We start from the raw sequence: 9,003 nt of genomic DNA, 5'->3' as shown, positions 1-9,003 counted from the left end.
TCGGGGCCGGGATCAGAGACACGCACGCCTGTGACCGGAACACGCGATGTCAGAGGGAGGGCGGGCGGGGTGTCCGCATGCTGCCCACTCGGGGTCTCCCGGGGCGTGGCCGCAGGGGCTGCAGGGTCACGCGTCTGTCCCGAGGACCCACGGGGCGATGTCAGTTCGCAGACGGAAAACGCGCGTGATCCACACGCGTGACGTGGGCAGGGCGGGCTGGGCTTCAGACGCGTCCCGCCCACGGGGTCGCCCTGTCCGGTTCAGCAAGGGCTTCGCAGTGAAGCATCCGATGAGCGTCGCGGGGAACGCGTGTTCAAGGACACGCGACAGATACGCGTGACGTCATTGCCGGGCTCGGGCCGCCCATCCGCGTGGGGTGGCCCGGGGCGACTCAGCAGGGGCCGGAAGCTCCGCGCAGACGGCGTCGTCGCGGTGCCCAACCCGAGGACTCGCGCGCCGCAGGTGCGCGTGCGGCAGACACGCGTGACGCGGCGCACGGCTGGGCGGGATCAGGGACGCGCGCGCTCACGACCCGCGCGTGTGACGTCCTCCTCGCTCACCCACGGGGTCCTCCGTGGCGGGGCCGCAGGGGCGGGGTCGTGTGACGTCATCGACGTGACGTGGCTCGGGGCCTGCGGGGGCGGAGCCGAACAGGGAAGTGACGTCAGCCCCGCCCATTAACGTGTTAATGATTCCGGCGCCCAAGGCCGGGGAAGGACACGCGTGAGGAGGAACTAATGACGCTCAGCCCGGGCTGGACACGGGGCGAGGAGGGGACGACGCACGCGACGCCGAACACGCAGGCGTGAGCTAATGATTGCGCACAGTGAGGAGCTAATGACGCGAACTGCGCGGGAACGAATGACGCGGAACACGTGAGGAGCACGCGAGGGCGAATGAACGATTCCGAGCCCGGGAGGAACACGCGTGAGTACCCCATGTGACGAGCGGGAAGGCGGAGGGGGAATTAATGATGCTCACCCAGGAGACTACGGCGACGTCCGAGACCTCGGGGTCACGTCAGGGTCACGCCTGTGCGTCGGCGCGTCCATCTCCGCGTCACGGGGGCGGGGCCTGCGGGGAGGGTGGAGACACACATGACGTCAGCTGACGGGGCGGGGGGGGCAAGAGGGGCACCCGTGGGCAACGACAACCAGCGGTCCCCGCCCCACACCGCGTGAACATCGATTAACTCCCTCCCGCCTCCCCACATCCTTCGTTTCGCTCGTCACGTGTTTCCGGAAGCCACGACGTGCTCCGCACGGTGACGCTGGCACGTTTTGCCCCCAGCAGCCGCGCGCGGGGCCGCCCCACGACTGTGCGAGCCTTGGCCTCGGTGTGTGCGAGCGCTCGTGCGCGTGCGGCGCGTTACCTCCGGTCGCGGCCGGCAACACGTGAGGCCCGACGGGCGCCCATACCCTGAGCGCACGGGCCTCCTCCTACTCGTTACTGACTCCCTGGACCGCGCGTGGCCAAGAGGCGGGGAACACGTGCCGGCGTCTGAGACCGACTGTGCAAGGCGGACACGCCCCCACCAGCCGCGGGGTCCGTGCGCACACGTGTCAGCGCACGCGCACACAGGTGTGAACCGGAGCCTCCCCGGCACACGCGCGTGAACGCGGGGCGCACGCCCGAGTCCCGGTGAGTCACACGTCTGCGGGACCCGGCGTGGCGGTGACACGTGTGATGCTGACACGCGCGTGTGGGGCTGACACGCGGGACGCCAGCGTCAGCGTTTCCTCCCCCACCCCCTGCACACGCCCGCCTACCTCAGCGGCTCCTCCCCCCACTTCTGTGACGCCACCGCGGACTGCCGCCCCTCCCTCCTGCGGGACTCACCTCCGGTTCCTCCCCTGCCTCGAACTTCTCCCTCTCACCTTCCCCCCCCACGATCGCAGCACCACCACCCCCGCCCTACCTCCTCCCCCCTACCCTCCGTGCCCTGTTCTCCCCCTATTTATCCCCCTCCCCCTCACGCGCACACCAATCCTCACTAACCTCTCACACTGCCTTCCGTTCCCAATTCTCACCCTCCTCACCAACCTTTTCCCTCTGCCTCCCTCACCCGTACCAACCTTTTTTCGACGTTCTTTCCCTTCCCCCTCTGTTCGCGCACCGCTTCGGTTTTACGCCACACATCAACCCTCTCTTTTACTCACCACACCATCCCCGCCACAACCAACACGCCTAATCATCGGTGCGCAGCACACACATGCGACACAGCAAACAGCGGGGCGGCTGGAGCCACACACACCACACACACCTACACACACAGGGGGGGCGTTATGGAGCACACGAGCATACGGACCACGACGACACACACCCAGGGCGCCGTTATGGGAGCACACACACACACACACACAGCCACACGAACACAGGTGGGCGCTGAGACAGCAAACACGACACACGACACAGCACACACAGGGGTTCGGGCGTGGAGCACACAAACACAACAACACCCCACACAAGGGGCGGTGGAGCACACACGAACACACACCAAACACAACACACACAAAGGTCGGCGTTGCGAGACACACCCACACACCACGGGATCCACCACCACAGGTCGACACCCCGGGGTCGGAGACACTGACACCACACACCACACGACCAGAGTCCCGGGGCGTGGCAGCACATCCACACCACACACACACACACCCATCCAGCACAGGGGTCGGAGCACACACAGATCACCAACTCACACCACCGACACACTAGCACACACAGGGGGCGTGGAGCACACACATACACACACACACACCACAGAGGGGACGGTGCGTTGCACGCACACACACACAGACACACACACAGGGGCGTGGAGCACACACACACACACACACACAGGGGGCGTGGGGCACACACACACACACACACACACACAGGGGGCGTGGAGCACACACACACACACACACACACAGGGGGCGTGGAGCACACACACACACACAACACACACACTCACACCAGGCGGGCGGTAGTGGAGCACCAGCACACCACACCACACCACACACATCAGCCGGGCGCTTTGCGAGCAACACACTTCTACACCACACGTCACACATTCACACATGGGAGTGAGCCGCGCTGCGCCACTTGCACACACCACACACACACCCACCCACACACACGGGGGTGGCGAGCACACAACACAGGACACAACCACACAGACGGGCCTCGTGTGTGACGCACAACTAGCACCGCAGACTAGAACACGGCACCCGCGCTCACACTCACTACCGGTCACACCAGCACACCAGCACACGCACCGGGGGCGTGGAGGCACAGCACCAACCACATCACCACAACACACACCAGCGGGGGCGTGGAGCACACACACACCACACACACACCCACCACACACAGCCCCGGGCGTGGACGCCACACATACACACGCACACACACAGGGGGTGCTGGAGACTACACACACACACGACACACCAGCGGGGCCGTGGAGTCACACACACACACACACACAGGGTGGCGTGAGAGCGCACAGGCACACACACACACACACAACAGGGGGCGTGGAGCACACCACAACCACACACACACAGTCGGGCGTGGTATGCACAGCACACACACACACAACAGGGAGGTGTGCGAGACACACACACACCACACACCAAGGGGCACGTGGAGCACAAACACACACAACACACCAGGGGGTGGATGCGCACCACACACCACACACAACCAGGGGGGCGGTGGAGCATCGACACCACCACGCACAACCACACAGGGCGGTGCTGCGACGACACACACACACACACAACACCACGACAACCAACAGGGGGCGTGGAGCACACACTATCATCACACACACAGGCACCGGGGCGCTGCGAGCACACACTACACACACCACACACCACACAACACCCCACCAGTGGGGCAGTGAGTTCAACACACGAGCGAACACACACACACCAGCGGGGGTTGGAGCACGGACACCACTCATCACGAACCCACACAACAGGGGGCGGTTGGAGCACGAGGGTCACCACACACACGACACTAACACACTGACCAGGAGGCGTGGACGCACACACACATACCATCACACACCAGCGAACACGTGACGGCGTGTGTGAGCACAACACACACACGGACACCGACGGCGACAAGCACTAGATGCGGGTCAAGCGCTCACATCCGACGACACGCACTATGTCACCGGCCACGGCAAGCCGGCCGCGGCGTGGAGCTACAGCACAACACCCACACACACACACCGTCACCACAGGAGGTGACAACACCGCAACACATCACACCACACACAACGAGGTGGTGGAGACTAACACAACACCCACCACACACGCCCACACGTGGGGAGCTGCGGAGGGCAGACATGCCAATCAACCAACCCACACAACAGGGCGTGGAGCATACGTACCACCACGACACCACGAGCAGGCGAGCAGGAGGCCGTGGAGCACCCCCAACACCACACCGAACACATACCCAGACGGCGGTTCTCAGTGGAGCAGCATCACACACTGACACACACACAGCAAGGCGCAGCGGGGCGTATGTCTCGAGCACACAACACAGCACAACATCCACTACAACGGTCGGCGTGGAAAGTCTCAAACACACGAACTAGGCGCGCGCTGTGTGAGCACACACACAGCACACACACATCTACAGACACACACAGCGGGCGTTGGAGCACAACCACACACACCACGAACACATGGGGTGCGTGGAAGCACCACAACCCACAACACACATCACACACAGGGGCCAGTGGTGCACGACAACATAGCATCTACACACAGGCGGGCGTGGGCATCACGCACCACACACACATCAGGCGGGCGTGGGGAGCACACACACACACACACACCAACCACACAGCAGGCCGCTGGAGCACACACCACACCACACACCACACCACACAGCGTGGGTGGGAGGCACACACCACACACCGACAGGACACGCAACACACCCGGGCGGTCACACCTCACCTTTCACATCACACACATAAATGGAGAGTCGCGGTTGCGAGCACGAGCAACACAGGACACCCCCTACATCAGGGGGCGCTGGGAGACCACACACACACACACCACAGGGGGCGTGGAGCACAACGCACACCCACACACAGACACACAACTCACAGCAGCCCCGCCACGGGCCGTGGGGTCGCGCGCGTGGCGACACACGCAACACACACACCACGCACACACCCACAACCAGGGGACGTCGCGAGCACACACACACACACACACACACGGGACCCGGGTCGGAGACACACACACACACACACAACACACACACGGCGGGGTGGGACGCACCAACACACACCACACACAGCACACACAGCACGTGGGTTCAGTGCATCGCCTCAGCACACCACAACAGGACACCACACACAGAGGGTAGTGGGAGCACGGATAAGCACCACTTTCCATGTCACTGTTACACACGGGGGCGTTAGCCGAGGCACACACACGACAACCACACACACAGTGGGGCGTGGACGCAACACTCCACACACACACACAACAACGACTTCACACACACACCCAGGGGGCGTGGGCACACACCGGCACAATCACACACAGACACACAACTAGGGGGCGTGGAGCAAACGCACCACACCACACGAGAACACACAAGCCCCCAGCCCCCCGCGGCGTGCGGACACACACCTCACCCACACACACAAGGCACCACCACTCCAGCGCGGCCCCCGGCGTCCGGCAGCCATCACACAACCAACATCAACACCATCCACACAGGGGCCCCCTCGGAGACACACACAACACACACACCACCACAGGCTGCGGCGTGCCGAGCACACCCACACACAACACACACACACACCACACCACCACCCACGCGGGCGGCGTGCCCGGGCACACACACGCACACCACCACACGCACACACCACACATGGGGGCGTGGAAGCATAACACACACGCACACACACCACAGCACACACCACACGAGGGGCGTGAGCACACACACACACACCACACACACAAGGTGGGGCGTCGGAGCACACACACACACACACAACAACACTCAACACAGGGCGGCGTGCGAGCACCGGACACACACACACACACGGCAGGCGTGTTAGCACACACACACACACCAACACCACGGGCGTGGAGCACCACACAACACAACACTGCACACACAGCCAGGGAGGCGTTGGCAGCCGGCAACAGCCGCAACACACAGCAGACACACAAGGCCAGGGGGCCGTGGAGCACGGACATCACACACCACACAGCACACACAGGCCGGCGCGTGGAGCACAACACACACACACACACACACAGGGGGCGTGGGGCACACACGCACACACACACACACACACACAGGGGGCGTGGAGCACACACGCACACACACACAGACACACACACAGGGGGCGTGGAGCACACACACACACACACACACACACAGGGGGCGTGGACACACACACACACACACACACAGGGGGCGTGGAGCACACACACACACACACACACACAGGGGGCGTGGAGCACACACACACACACACACACACACACACACACTCACGCACACTCGGCTCACACTCACACTCACGCGCACACACTCACCCGCCGCGCGTCGCTCTCCTCCCGGGCAGGGATCACGCCGCGGGCTCTGGGACCGCGGAGGCAGCGCTCACACCTGTGAACAGGAAGACACGGGGACGTCAGCACGCTGCGGGCGACGCACACGGGGGGGTGGGGAGGGGGGTCCCGGGTCCCCCACACCGGACACCGAGTCCCGTGACGCGTGTGAGGCCGCGACGGCCGGAAAAAAAATGAAAAAAATGGAAAAAAACAACAGCGACGGCGGCGGAAAAATAATAATAAAATAAAATTAACAAAAAAACAAAAATAAAAAAAACACAACAACACAAGAAAGCAATAATAATAACGACGGGAAAACAACAAGCGAAACCAAAAAATAACAATAGCGACGGCAACGGGTAAAAGTAACCGGAAAAAAAAATACGACAAACAATAGCGACGGCAGCAGTAACAATAGCGGGCGACAAACAACAGCGACGGCGGCGGTAACAGTAACGGCAGCGATCGCGGCGCGCGGGAAACAACAGTGACGACGGCGGCCGAGGTCAATAATAATAATAAACAACGGCGGTAATAATAATAATAATAATGGGAAACAACACGGACGGCCGCGGCGGATAAATAATAATAATGACAGTCAGGGCGTCGCTATTATTATTATTTGACGTCCACGGCCGTCGCTGTTGTTATCGCTGCCTTTGTTGTTATTATTATTTCTGGGGCCGTCGCTGTTGTTGCCCCCACCAGCTTCCGGTAACCGCTCGGGCGTTGTTATTGTTATCGTCGCCGCCGCCGTCGCTATTGTTGACCCCGCGTTGTTGTTTCTGTTACTGAGCCGCGGGCGTCGCTATTGTTTATCATCATCATTATTATTATCATCGCCGCCGCCCTCGCTATTGTTTGCCCCAAAAATGACCCCCGCCTCCCCCCCCCGTATTGTCGCCGCCGCCCGGGGCCGTCGCTGTTGTTGCCGCTGACGCCGCCGTTATTTTATTATTATTATTTTTATTGTCATTATTGTTGCCGTCGCTGTTGTTGGGAGGGGGCGGGGTTGTCCCCTGCTCCTGTCACTCACCCGGGACTCCGCCTCCGCCGCCGTCGCTGTTGTTGACCTGGGAAGAGACAGAGAGAGACGCGGTTACTGCTACTGCGGGACCCCGGCCGTCGGTGTTGTTTATCCACCGTTATTATTATTGTTGCCCTGATATTATTATTATTGACCCCGACCCCGGCCGTCGGTGTTGTTGACCCGAGCGGTTATTATTATTGTTACTGCCGTCGCTGCTGTTCACCCGCCGTTATTGTCACTGCTGTTGCGGCCTCGTTATTATTATTAATATTGACCCCCGGCCGTCGGTGTTGTTGACCCCGCACTGTTATTATTACTGTTGCCGCCGTCGGTGTTGTTTTCCCGCCACCGCCGTCATTATTATTATTATTATTGACCCCGCCGTCGGTGTCGTTGACCCCGCGATGTGTTATTATTATCGCCGAGGCCGTCGTTGTTGGTTTTTTTTACCGGGGGCGGAAACAACAAACCCCGGGGACGGGGCGGGGCCTAAGGGACCGGAAAACAACAGCGACGGCCAAAGAAGAAAAGTGAGTAACAGTAACGGGGAAACAACACCGACGGCGGCGACAGAAACAATAATAATAATAATAACAACCGGCCGTGAGCAACACCGACGGCGCCGCCGGAGACGGGAAAACAACAGCGACGGCCCCGCCGGAAACGTAACAGTAACAGAAAAACAACAACGACCACGACAATAACAATAACGGCAGCAAAAACCCGGGAACAACAAATAATAATAATAATAAACAAAAACCGACCGTAAACAACACCGACGGCGTCAGTAACAACAAAACAACACCGACGGCCGCGCCCGAAACATAACAGTAACAAAAACAACAACAACGACGATAACGACACAGCAGCAAAAACAGAAACAACACCGACGGCCGCGCCCGAAACATAACAGTAACAAAACAACAACGACGACGACAATAACAATAATAACGACACAGCAGCAAAACACAAACAATAACGACGGCGTCAGTAATAATAATAACAACGCTGATGACGCCGGTGACGGAGTCGCTGCGACGCCTCAAACAACACCGACGGCGTCAGTAACAATAACGGCACCGCCGCCCGGGCCGCCAAAAAAACAACAACAACAACAGTAACAGTAACGAAAACAACACCGACGGCGTCAATAATAATAACCAAACCCGGAAACAACCCGGCGGCCCCGCCCCCTCCCCGGGGCCGCGGTGACCCCGCCGTGACCCCGGCGGCCCCGCTCCACCCCCCCCGACCCGCCCCCCCCGCGAAAAAAATCAATGGGAAAAAAAATAAAAAGAAATTAAATTAAAAATCCAGACGAGGAGAAAAAAAATCTAATTAAAAATCTAATAAAATAAAAAAAAAACCCGGGGGTCAAATAAATAA

The 9,003-nt window shown here is 60.3% G+C and overlaps 1 long non-coding RNA gene across 1 annotated transcript; it reads right to left on the bottom strand.

Annotated features, from left to right (window-relative positions):
• Positions 1-463: 463 nt before the first annotated feature.
• Positions 464-8,820, bottom strand: LOC113838856. Its single transcript, XR_003488754.2, has 4 exons — positions 7,624-8,820; positions 6,570-6,642; positions 982-1,074; positions 464-632 (listed from the first exon to the last, which is right to left on the bottom strand). It is a non-coding gene; the product is annotated as an uncharacterized LOC113838856 (long non-coding RNA).
• Between the last annotated feature and the right edge of the window lie 183 nt (positions 8,821-9,003).

This window comes from Cricetulus griseus, unplaced genomic scaffold, assembly GCF_003668045.3.
Source record: "Cricetulus griseus strain 17A/GY unplaced genomic scaffold, alternate assembly CriGri-PICRH-1.0 unplaced_scaffold_74, whole genome shotgun sequence".
Lineage (NCBI taxonomy): Eukaryota > Metazoa > Chordata > Mammalia > Rodentia > Cricetidae > Cricetulus > Cricetulus griseus.
The sequence above is the reverse complement of the archived record's forward strand: the minus strand, read 5'-3'. Positions and strand labels throughout refer to the sequence as shown.